The sequence below is a fragment of the Lolium perenne genome, chromosome 6, assembly GCF_019359855.2.
Source record: "Lolium perenne isolate Kyuss_39 chromosome 6, Kyuss_2.0, whole genome shotgun sequence".
Taxonomy (NCBI): Eukaryota; Viridiplantae; Streptophyta; class Magnoliopsida; order Poales; family Poaceae; genus Lolium; species Lolium perenne.
The window spans coordinates 91,896,849-91,910,098 of record NC_067249.2 but is presented as its reverse complement, the minus strand read 5'-3'; positions in this window follow the sequence as shown (position 1 = coordinate 91,910,098).

The window sequence follows — 13,250 nt, the reverse complement described above, 5'->3', positions numbered from 1 at the left end:
AAGGCAGAAAATTAACTAGGATACCAAATCCACAATACCCTTTTATTCATTATTACATCAACCCTTACATTACAGCCAGCATTACATGCATCAACCCTTACATTACATAATTATTCAGAAAAATTAACTAGGATACCAAATCTTTCATTTTTTCATGCCCTTCCTCAGCCAGCACAAGATAACTCCAGCTTTAACCTTTTCTTCAAGATTTGGTTCTACATAGTAGGGCAACACCTCTGTGGGTCCTCCTTCCCTCAACTGATGCTTATACTTTTTCATTTTGGGAATAGGCTTAGGTCTGGATTTTGGAACTGGGAGAACTTTTGTGTAAGAGAACACACCTAGCTGGTTCAAGCGAGCAGCTGCTGCTTCTTCCCTCTCACTCTCCCTGCGCCTGGCAGCAGCTTCTTCTCTCTCTTGCACACTTATCCTATGATACACTAACAACTATTTGTCTGCCCTACCCATAGAAAAAGTCTTGGAAAGAGAGGCATCCCTGGAGCCAGAGGCACCACTGGAGCCAGTGCTCCTCCTCTTTGCACTCCAGGAGATGTTCTCCATGTTTGGTGTGATTTTCTAGTTCACTACACTAGGCATTTATATAGGATGGAGGGCATAGAGGGTATGAGAACACAAGCTGAACAGTTGTGTTACATAGGACAATGCCATAAGTTCCTTTTTACGAATTGTGATGTCAATCCACAAGAGGGAATATTCTCCAAAATGGGTCAGAGACAAGCCATTGGGAATATTCCCCAAAATGGGTCAGGAGAGACTGTCCATTTTTGGTTCATGAATATTCTTAAAAATCTGTCATATTTGGTCAGGAGAGACAATGTACTGATGGTTCTTGCTAGGCAGAGGCATTTTTGGTTCAGGAATATTCTACAAAACCTGTCATATTGATAGTTAGAGGAATATTCTTGCTAGGCAGAGGCATTTTTTGTTCAGGAATATATATTGTATATATACTAAAAACATCTATTTAATCAGTGGCCAGAGGTGAACTAAAACCATCTATGCATTCTCATCTTACAACCAGGGAGCATGAGCATGATCATTTCATAAATGAATTTAAACAGTAGCATTTCATGTACTAGTAGCATTATTATCTTGAAACCCCAAGCAGTAATTCAAAATCAACAAATAACATTTCATTTTATTAACCCAAGCATTTTCATTTTCTAAACCTAAATTTTCTACTGCCAAAAAATCCTAGTAGTAATTCAAAATCAACTAGGCAGTAGCATTTCATTTTATTAAAAAACCTAATGCATTGTATTGAAAAACCTACTGCATTGTTCATTTTATTGAACCATGTACATCAACAGAGTAGTGGCTGCTTCATTTTAATTTTCATTTAAACAAACTTCATTCTTTTTCAGAGAGAACTTCAAGAACTTTATTAGCTCTACTGCAAGCAATGAATTAAAAAAATAGCAAGAAATGAATTAAAAAAGTAGCAAGCTTGACATCATTTATTTTGCATTATTCTTGACAATATTTATTTTTCTACAACATTATTCTTGATAGCATTTATTTAGATATATGGTTGATTACTCCAAGTCAGGAAGCAATTCAACAATAGCAAGTAAAAATCAACCAAAACAAGCATTAAGTGTTCTTCTTTTACAACATTCATCTATTCACTTTGTTCTTCTTTTACAGTACATCTAGGCATTTTAAAGCTTATGCTTGGTGGAGAAATGGAGATTAGCTATATTATAAACAAATAAACAAATAATTGTTTACTGCAAAATACAAGAGACCAATTAATTGTTTACTGCAAAACCAACATACCAAACATATAAACAAATAATTCACATTGCATTAGTATTTCTTGTTGTTTATTCAGCCTTCTTAGATGAAATGATCTTCACTGCATTGCATTAGGATTCAATCAGACGATTACATGGACAAATGCTACTCTAGGGATGATATAAGATGAATTGGCCATCCAAGTTCTAAACAAGGAAATCACCCAGCATCCCAAAAGCACCAGAAAGAAGGACTAATCGAGCAGGACGCTGGTGGTGGTAGGATTGGGGATGGGCACAGGGCAGTGTGGAGGGGGACAAGGGAGTGGGGACATGGGAGAGGGGCTCTCACCGAAAGGCGGCGGCGCAGGGTTGCGATGGCGGCGGTGTTGTCCTCCTCCTCCTCCTCTACGGCGGCGTGGCGGTCCTCCTCCTCCTCGATCTGCGGCGGCGGCTCGGGCTCGGGCGTCCTGCTCGGCGGCGGCGTGGCGGTCCTCCTCCTCCTCGGCGGTGCTAGGCGGTGGCGGTCCTCCTCCTCCTCGGCGGCGCTAGGCGGTGGCGGTGGCGGTGGTTGCGAGAGCACAGTGGGCGCTACGGTTGGCTCGTCGGGGAAGAAACTGATGTTGTGAGTGGGGAAGAAAGGTTCAAGTCGATTATTTCACCAAGTGTCTAAATTCTGTGGCGCACCTAGAGGGGCGTGCGCCACAGTATTTAGACATTTAGGAAAAAAAAACGGGTTACTGCTATGTCCTGACAGATACTTAGCACTAGCCTAGTAGTTAAGGCCAATGTTAGCCCATTAGTAGCCAGGTTCGAACCCTGGCTGCCACACAATTTTTCTTTTTTTATATATTTTAGTTACATTTCAATAAATAACACAACATTATTTAGTAATTAGTAGAGAATTATAAATTACTTGTCTCATACAAACATGTTCATGTTTCTATCACACACACATGCATGTACTTGTCTAACACACACACTCACACACATGTGATAGACCAAAAAAAGATCTTCTTCGTCCCGGCTCCGAGCTCTAGCGTCTCTTCACAATCTTCTTGCCCTTTCGGTTGTTGGCGGTTGAATACTTTATGCCGGCCACCTTGAGATTTCTACTCGTGAACGGACAACCTTTAGAGGGTAGGGAGGTCTTCCTTCTTACTTTACTAGTAGTAGGCATGTCGAAGTGCTTGTCGAATTCCTCCTTGATCTTCGGGTCACCGTTCTTGTCCAAGTCTTCCTCGTTGGCGTCTCCTTGCATTCCTATGATTCTCCTCTTGCCCCTCCTCACGACAACACGGCTAGGCCTCGACGGATCGGTGATGAAGAAGCATTGGTCAACTTGTCTAACGAGTACCCATGGCTCATTTTTCGCGAATGCGTTCTTCGATTTTGCATCAGGTATAACCATGGTGGTGAAATATCGACCTTTTTTTTCGACCTTCTTGGCCCATCTCACACGAAACATTGGCACCGTCTCTCCACAGTAATTGAGCTCCCATATCTCCTCGATCCTTCCAAAAAATCTATCCTTGACATTAGTCTCGTCATCGGCGTATGACAGCATAGTTACTCCTGAGTTTTGATTTTCACTATTTCCGTCCTTTTCCTCGGTGTAGAATCTATAACCATTGATGTCGTACCCCTGATAGGTCCTTGCGTTATGCCCAGGCCCTGTGATAAGGTGTATATGAGTTTTTCATCTTCGGTAGAAGGCCTTTTTCTCTGTGCTTCAAGCAGTTGAGTTTGCTTGAACCAAAGCGTGAAGCTGGAGTTGTGCTCTTTGGTTACGCCTCCCATCTTCCTCGGCCGGCCCATATCGATGTAATTATGCTCGATCATGCTTTTGTGCTCTTGCACGAAAGGTCCGATCAGTTTTAAGTGCTGTACCGCGACCCGGTGAGCCCTGTCAAAGTCGTCGCGTCGATTGACAAGGCCGACATGGACTGAGCGGTAGCCCTCGCAGTCACCGACTCCAGCGAGCCTGCCGAGGTGCGTCCTAAGGGGTAGACCAACATGATCCTCGTCGTCCTCGGTGCTTAGATAATTCTAGCAGAAGGAGATGCACTCATAGGTTAGAAACCCCTTGGCCATGCTTGCGTCTGGACGAGCCCTATTGCGAACGTATCCTTTCATGACAACGTTCTGCCTTTTGAAAGGCATCATGTTGTGGAGGAACGTCGGGCCGAGCTGCCTGATGTCATCAACGGCATGGAGAAGGAGATGGACGCATATATCACAGAATGCGGGCGGGAAGTAAATCTCAAGCTCACATAGTATCACCACGATCTCATCCTGTAGAATCTTGAGCTTCCTCACACCGATCGACTTCCTGGTGATAACGTCAAAAAAGTTGCAAAGGCCAAACAGCGTATCACAGACGTGCTCGTCCATTATCCCTCGGATCGCAACGGGAAGGATCTGCGTCATGAGCACGTGGAAATCGTGAGACTTCATCCCGGTGAACCTCTTCTTCGCTACGTCCAGATATTTGCTTATCTTCAACGAGTAACCGTGAGGAACTTTCACTCCTAGGAGGCACCTGAAAAACTGCTCGAGCTCCTCCGGAATCGTTGTGAAGCAGGCAGCGGGAAGCAGCACCGCGTTCTTCTTAGCCCTTTTGTGGAGACATTGAGTCCCTTCCGTCTGATCAGCATCATCATCGCCGTCGTTGTCATCATCAGTATCGGGGGCTTGAAGATCTTTCCTGATGCCAAAATGTTTCAGATCGTATCTTGCTTTCGGTCCATCCTTGGACTTTTTTGAGTTGCAAAGAGTACCAAGCAGACTCTCGGTAACGTTCTTCGTAATGTGCATGACATCGAGGCTATGGGGCGTGTGGAGGACCTTCCAGTACTCCAAGTCGTGGAAAACAGACCTTGCTTTCCATACACCGAGCAGCGGCTCTGGCTTCGGTCGCTTCTTTCCCGGCGCTGGGCACTCCTTCCAATTTTTCAGAAGATCGTCGATTTCTGCGCCGCTCCTCAGGCGTGGGGGTCCATCGGGCTCATTTTTACCATCGAAAAGATCACCGCGTTTTCTCCACGGGTGATCCAAGCGACGCCACCTTCGAGCACCTGGGTAAACGGTTTTCGAGGACCCGGGATCCCTTGGTAGCTGTAGATGCGGGGTCTCGTCTATGCTCTTCACACAGCCGTTGAATCCGTGGCCGACCTGGGCAGATACATATGCGTAACCAGGATAGTTCGTGACCGTCGTGATCAATGCAGCTCTCATATCAAAATAATTTCTAGTATAGGCGTCCCATGTATGGGGTGGCGTGTTCCACAACGTGTCTAACTCCTCTTTCAGGAGCCCGAGATACAAATGCTTGTCGACACCTGGTTGTGTCGGCCCCTGAATGAGAATACTCAGGTGTTTGTACCTTTGTTTGGTGCACAACCACGGGGGTAGGTTGTAAGGCCATACAAACATAGGCCAGGTGCTATGCATGCTACTCTGGTTGCCGAACGGATTGAGTCCATCGGTGCTCATACCCAGCCTGATGTTCCTTGCGTCGCCCCGGAACCTAGGGAAGGCGATGTCCAAGGCTTCCCACTGGCCAGCGTCTTAAGGGTGTGTCAGCATATAGCCCATCTCCGGATCTTCTTCGGGCTTCTCCCCTTTCCGCGTGCCATTGCATGAGCTTTGCTTCCTTAGGATCCACGAAATACCGCTTCAGACGGAGAGTGATAGGAAAGTACCATACCACTTTTCGAGGTACCTTCTTTTTCCCAACCTTGTACCGTATGTGGCCGCACACCGGACATGTGGTTCTGTCCTTGTACTGTCCCCGATAAATCACGCAATCATTGATGCAGGCGTGGTATTTTTCGTGCGGTAGGTCAATAGGGCACACGACTTTCTTGGCCTCCTGGGTACTACTTGGCAATGTGTTCCCCCCGGGAGACCATCGTGCCGGAATTTCAAGTTCTTGCTGAAGCTGGAGTCGGTCCACTTGTTCTGCGTCTTCATATGCAGATAATCAAGCGTTACATGCAAGCATGTATCCTGTGGACGGCACCCAGGAAAGATCGGAGTCATCCCGTCTTTCTCCATTTGCGACATCTTGGCTCTCTCTGGTTGCAGCTCTGTCGTTCCTCGTCTCCTGGAGGAGCAGATCTTGAACATGAGAGTCCCGCAAGGCCAAGATTAGCGGGGTCGCGCCGGAATCTTCTTCTTCATCATGATGATCTTCTCCGCCGGCATCTTCTTCTTCATGATGATCTTCTCCGCCGACTGATACGTCTCCGACGTATCGATAATTTCTTATGTTCCATGCCACATTATTGATGATATCTACATGTTTTATGCATACTTTATGTCATATTTATGCATTTTCCGGAACTAACCTATTAACGAGATGCCGAAGAGCCAGTTCCTGTTTTCTGCTGTTTTTGGTTTCAGAAATCCTAGTAAGGAAATATTCTCGGAATTGGACGAAATCAACGCCCAGAGTCTTAGGATTGCATGAAGCTTCCAGAACACCCGAGAGCCGCCAGAGAGGGGCCACAGGGGGCCCACACATGGTGGCGGCGCGGCCCAGAGGGGGGGGAGGGCGCCGCCCTAGTGTCTGGTGGCCCCAGACCCCTTCTGACGCCGCCTCTTCGCCTATAAGAATCCCCTGACCTAAGTCTTCGATACGGAAAAGCCACGGTACGAGAAACCTTCCAGAGCCGCCGCCATCGCGAAGCCAAGATCTGGGGGACAGGAGTCTCTGTTCCGGCACGCCGCCGGGACGGGGAAGTGCCCCCGGAAGGCTTCTCCATCGACACCGCTGCCATCTCCACCGCCATCTTCATCAACGCTGCTGTCTCCCATGAGGAGGGAGTAGTTCTCCATCGAGGCTAAGGGGCTGTACCGGTAGCTATGTGGTTAATCTCTCTTCCTATGTACTTCAATACAATGATCTCATGAGCTGCCTTACATAATTGAGATTCATATGAGTTTTGTATCACAATTCATCTATGTGCTACTCTAGTGATGTTATTAAAGTAGTCTATTCCTCCTCCATGATGTAATGTTGACAGTGTGTGCATCATGAAGTACTTGGTATATGCTATGATTGTGATCTCTTGTAGATTATGAAGTTAGCTTTTACTATGATGGTATTGATGTGATCTATTCCTCCTTTCATAGTCTGTCGGTGACGGTGTGCATGCTATGTTAGTACTCGGTATAATTGTGTTGATCTATCGTGCACTCTAAGGTTATTTAAACATGAATATCGAATATTGTGGAGCTTGTTAACTCCGGCATTGAGGGTTCGTGTAATCCTACACAATTAGTGGTGTTCATCATCCAACAAGAGAGTGTAGAGTATAGCATTTATCTATTTATTCTGTTATGTGATCAATGTTGAGAGTGTCCACTAGTGAAAGTATGATCCCTAGGCCTTGTTCCCAAATAATGAAATCGCTGCTTGTTTACTGTTCTACTGCATCTGTACTGCCTGCAATATTACCACCATCAATCACACGCCAGTCGTAGCATCAAGCTATTTTCTGGTGCCGTTACTACTGCTCATATATATTCATACCACCTGTATTTCACTATCTCTTCGCCGAACTAGTGCACCTATACATCTGACAAGTGTATTAGGTGTGTTGGGGACACAAGAGACTTCTTGCTTTGTGGTTGCAGGGTTGCATGAGAGGGATATCTTTGACCTCTTCCTCCCTGAGTTCGATAAACCTTGGGTGATCCACTTAAGGGAAAACTTGCTGCTGTTCTACAAACCTCTGCTCTTGAAGGCCCAACACTGTCTACTGGAAAAGAAGCGTGAGTAGACATCACCGACTTCTTCTTCATGATGATAGTCTCCGTCGACATGATGATAGTCTTCTTCATGATGATAGTCGACTCGCTCGACATGGTCTTCATGCGCACCATTTGATGGGGCCGGCCGCGCCTGGTTGTCTTGCATGAAACCGCGCCTCAGTAGGTGCTCCTCCAGTTGTCCGGAATCAGGGTTGATCCAGCGCTCGAGTTTGCATGATCGACACGGACATCTTATCTGGAGCATATTCGAGCGGAAATCATCGAGAGGACCATGCTTGCCTGCAAATGGTATACATAGAACATGAAATTAGAACTGCAACACATGCACACATATGCATGGGCCGTACCTCTCCTCAAGGTATTACATGGAGCGAAAAAATTCGGCATGACCTCTCCTCAAGGTAGGACATATGGGTAGTGCCAAAATTTGCCGAAACGGACATGAGTCAACATTTCGGCAAACATCCATGCACCACACCGGCACACACACAAGCGCTTCACCTGCAACAAGCATCCATACACACGACGGCCACACAAGTCTAGAAGCATATGCATGTCTCCTCCAAGTATATGTATGTCGTCTCCAACTACTCACCTTGTAGATTCGATACCGAGACGAGACCGCGATCGATGAGTTGGAGAGGAGGAGAGAGTATGGAGAGCCTTCTCCTCAACTCCAATTATGTATCAACCAAAGTAAGTGCAATAAATACCCAAGCAAGTGAAAAGTATGGCCAAAATGGTACGAGCTAGATGGAGGAAGAAGAATGGCTTGGGTAGTGTGGTAGGTGGGAGGTTGGCTCTACTTTTGTATATCTGGTTCGCTAATTCTGTGGCGCACCTGACACAGTGCGCCACAGAATACCTTATTTCTGTGGCGCAGCGGAGCCAGTGCGCCACAGAATAGCTTATTTTTGTGGCGCACCGCGGTGGTGCGCCACAGAATATCTTATTTCTGTGGCGCAGCGGAGCCAGTGCGCCACAGAATAGCTTATTTCTGGGGCGCACCAAGAGCAGTGCGCCATAGAAATAGCGAAACCAATGATTGAGGGTGGCACGGTGTGGGCCCCACCAAGTTTGTGTGGCGCACGGATTCTTGCTGCGCCACAAAATTAAGCTATTTCGGTGGCGCACCGTGCCTGGTGCGCCACAAAATAACTTTCTGTGGCGCATTTTTGGGTGGTGCGCCACAGAACTAAGATCTCACCTATAAGGCTTTTCCTACTAGTGTCGTTTCCTTGGCGACGCACATGCCCTGGAGGAGTGCCTCATACTCGGCCACATTGTTGGTGCAGGTCTTGAACTAAAGCTACAGGACGTACCTCATTGTGCCTCCTTTTGGGGATTCCTCCTCCGGCGCCCTCTAGGTTCTTTTAGCCATCAAAGTATAGGGTCCAATGCTTGCTCTCAGTCAGGGAGGGTTTTTTTGATGCTCCTCCCAGTCGATGAAGAAGTCCGCGAGTTCTTGGGACTTGATGGCATGGTGAGGTTCGTAGGTGATGTTGTGGACAAAGAGCTCGACTACCCACTTGGCGACCCGCCCGGTCGCGTCCCGGTTGAGGATGATATCATACATCGAAGTCGATGCGACGACCTTGACAGGGTGCTCATGGAAGTACGGGGCCAGTCGTCGTTGGGCCCAGAACACAGAGTAGACCAGCTTCTGGAAATGTGGGTACCTTTCTCGGTTAGCGCTTCGCTGATGTAGTACACCGGGTGTTGTACGAGTTTCCCATTGCCTTCCTCCTTGCGCTCGACGACCATGACTGCACTGATGGCACGATTCAACGCGGCGATGTAGGAGTATGGGTTCCTTGGGTAGTGGTGCGGCGATGATTGGGGTGTTTTGGGGAGCTGCTTTGAGGGGCTTGAGGGCTTCCTGGGCTTCACTCGTCCACTCTAAGGAGCCTGACTTCTTCAAGAGGCGATAGAGAGGCATGGCCTTGTCGCCGAGTCGGGGGATGAAGCGACTGAGAGTGGCGACCCGCCCGACGAGCTTCTGAGCATCGAGTAGGCATGCGGGCCTGGTGATGCGCATGACGGCTGATATCTTCTCTGGGTTGGCTTCAATCCCTCTCGCGGAAACGACGTAGCCAAGCAGCTACCCTGTCGGTACACCGAAGGTGCAGTTAAGGGGATTCAGCTTGATCTGGTAGCGCCGGAGGTTGGCGAATGTCTCGGTGAGGTCGGCAACTAGGTCGTCCTTCCGAGATGACTTGACCATGATGTCATCGATGTACATATGAACGTTGCGCCCGATTTTCTTCTCGAGGTAGTTCTGCATGCACCACTGGTATGTGGCTCCGGTGTTTCTGAGGCCGAATGTCATGGCGGTGGAGCAGTACGCGCGGTGTGTGATGAACGCCGTCTTCTCTTGATCTTCAACAACCATCTTGATCTGGTTGTACCTAGATTAAGCGTCGAGGAAGCATAGAGACTTTGAGCCATCAGTTGCGTCGATGACCTAATCGATTCGGGAGGACGAACGGATCCTTGGGGCAGGCCTGATTGAGGCTAGTGTAGTCGATACACATTCGCCACATTTTATTCTTTTTCAGCACCAGGACTGGGTTTGCCAGCCACTTAGGGTGCTTGATTTCCATGATGAATCTGGCGGCGAGTAGCCGGTTTACTTCTTCGGTGGTTGCACGTCGTCGTTCTTCACCCATGGGTCGCATCGTCTGTTTGTCAGGACACGCCGTGGGGTCGACGTGGAGTTTATGCTAAGCAAGTTCTCTCGGGACACCTGGCATATCAGAAGGTTTCCATGCAAAGATATCTCGATTCTCATGGAGGAACTTGATGAGTGTGCTTTCCTATTGGCGGATAGGCCCGTCCCAATGGTAACTTGTCTACTAGTATCACCATATACAACGTCGACTCGGCGTGTATCGGTCGTGGCCTGGAAGGTCAACAACTTCGAGTGGAGCTCGGTCGACTTCTCTAGGATGGCGGGGTTGTTGTTGTCCATCGGGTACTTGGCAAGCTCGGTGGCGTTGTTGCGTTCGTGGTGATGATGGCGTTAGCGATCTTGGTGTTGTTGTCCTCGCACTCCAGGACCATCTCTGGACTTCCACGGATGGTGATGACGCCGCGGGGGCCCGACATCTTCATTATGTTGTAGGCGTAGTGCGGCGCGGCCATGAACTTGGCGAACACCTGCCGGCCGAGGACGCAGTGGTAGGGGTTCCTCGAAGGAGATTCGTTCGGTGTGATAGTTCATCGGCGTGCCGAATGTTACCGGGTAGGCCTTCCGACTGTGGACGATGTTGTGGAACTTGACGCTCGTCCTTTCGAGGCGCGAGTCGGGTAGCTGGAGCCGCTGGAAGGTGTCCTAGTACATGATGTTGATGGAGCTTCCCCCATCCATCAGAGTCTTGGAGAGCCAATAGTCGGCGACGTTGGGCTTGACAATCAGGGCGACTCGCCCTGGGTACTCGATGTGTGGAGTGTGGTCGTCCCGGCACCAGGTGATGTTCTGTTCGAACCAGTTAAGCCAGCGCGAGACTTCCGTGACGACTGCATTGATAGCCATCGCGCGAGAGAGGACTTTCGTGTCGCATCGGTCGCCGACCCCGGTGAAGGTGTGCAGGGGATCCGGCGCTGCAGCTGAAGGCGTTGTCCTTTGGCTTTCCCTGGTCCTTGTGGTGATCCTTGTGCTAGTCACCGCCTCCGTTCTCCTTGGTGCGGCGGGCTTTCTCGATTTTCTTGAGTGAGAAGCAATTCGCAGTCGTATGCGTGGAGGGTTTCCCCTCCTTGATGTTATAGATACAGGGCGCGCCGAGTAGGCTCTGTGCGTCGAAGCGCTTGTTAGGAGGGCACTCCTCTCGTGGGCCACGATTGTCGCAGCGAGAGTACTTGGGGTCGCGCTACCCGTAACTAGCGTTGGTGATGAAGTCAATGTGGGCACCCTGGTTGTTGCGTCGCTTGCCACCACCGGGCGGGTGCAGCCGAAACGGTAGTCATTGCGGCGACCGTCACTGCAAGCCGGGCGGCGCTTGCGTCGTTGGCCGTACTCGTCGTCGGAGTCGACCGTGGGGTCCTCATCGGCGTAGCGCTGGACTATGTCAAAAAGCTCGGCCATGGTGATGGGGTCCCTCGATCTGCTTGAGCTTGGCGACGAGGGGCTCGTAGCGGCAGCAGCGCCTGAAGCAGTAGATCGCGGCGTCGGCGTTGATCCCGTTGGAGGTTGTCCACATGTCCTGCCAGCGTTGTACCCATCGGCGAGTCAATTCGTGGTGTCCTTGGATACAGCGATCCAGGTCCTCGATGGTGGTGGCACGGGCATACGCGTTGGCGAAGTGCTGGATGAAGGCGGTGCGGGCCTCCTCCCACGAGTTGATGTTGTTTAGAGAAAGGGTGTTGAACCACTGGCGATTCGCGCCATACATCATGAGGGGCAGGTAGCGAGCGGCGAGTAGCTCGGAATGCCCGAGGATGCCCATCGCCAAGGTGTAGAATTCGATCCTGACCGCATTGTCAAGGTAAGTGTTGTACTTCACGATGTCGCGGGGGCCTTTGAATCCGGCAGGATATTTTTTGCCTCGGATCATGGGACCGAAGCAAGTGGGGCCGAACCGGGAGAACGCGCTCTGGTGCGCCTAGTTTGGGTCGTCGTGCCTGTTGTCAGGGCGGGCGTTGTAGTTGGCATTGAGGTGGTTGCGTTCACGCCAGGCTTGGTCATTCATCATGTGCGTGTGCACGTCGATTGGCTGTCCGCTGGCGGCGACCATCGCTCGCGAGGGCGCAGGTCGACTGGGTTGTTGGTCGACCGAATGGCGCGCGGCTCCGATGGCGAGCAGTTGTTGACATTGGCAACCACGCGGTTGGCGTACGCTGCGGCGAATGAGGTCGTGCGACTCACCGACGAGCGCGAATAGAGGCGCTTCTGAGAGTCTTGGGTTGTGTACTGCTGCTTGAGGGCTTTGGCGACTAGAGCCTTCGTGCGTTGGATCGGCATCGTTGTCAGCGAGATGGGTGAGGGAGGCTTGCGCGGCGACGACGTTGACCATCGGTGATGAGTGGAGAGAGAGTCCATTGGTGTCGACCTCTAGCGGGGGGATCGTGTGGCCCCCGGTGTGTGGTGGTGGTGAATAAGGTGGTGGAGGAGCCCCTCGGTTTCTGCCTGCTCAATCAGCGGCCGCTCGGCTCGTCTCCGGGGCGTCGTCATTTCCGGCTCGGGCCGCTTCGTGTGGGTCATCAAAGTTTAGGCGAGTGCTATGGAAGCCCTGCTTAAGGCCGCGTTCGATGCGCTAGCGAGTGCGTCATTGGTTGTGAAGTGACATCGCCGTCGCCAAGTCTGGCTCCACACGGAACTTCTGCCGCTCCACGAGCTCCTTCTTCCTCTGCTCTTCGAGGGCCACGCGGTGCGCCTCGACATCGGTTGCAATCGCCCTCGCTGGGAGCAGCATGGTGAATGGCTCGGGCGGCGGCAGCGGGTCGTCGTTGGCCATGAACACGGCGATGTGGCGGTACAGCGGTGCCTCGACAGAGTCGGTCTCCCAGTCGCTGTCGAAGATCAGGAGATGGAGTTATCCTCGAAGTCGCCTGGGTTGGAGACCGGGGTGATGGAATCGGCGACCGACACCGCGACAATGGACCCGGTGACTGATGTCGTAGCCACCGAGTCGTCGTCGTCCTGCAGGGCCGACTCATCCTCGATGTAGGTTTCCACCGAAAGCGGGAGAGTGCCGGTGAGAAGCTGGCCTGGCA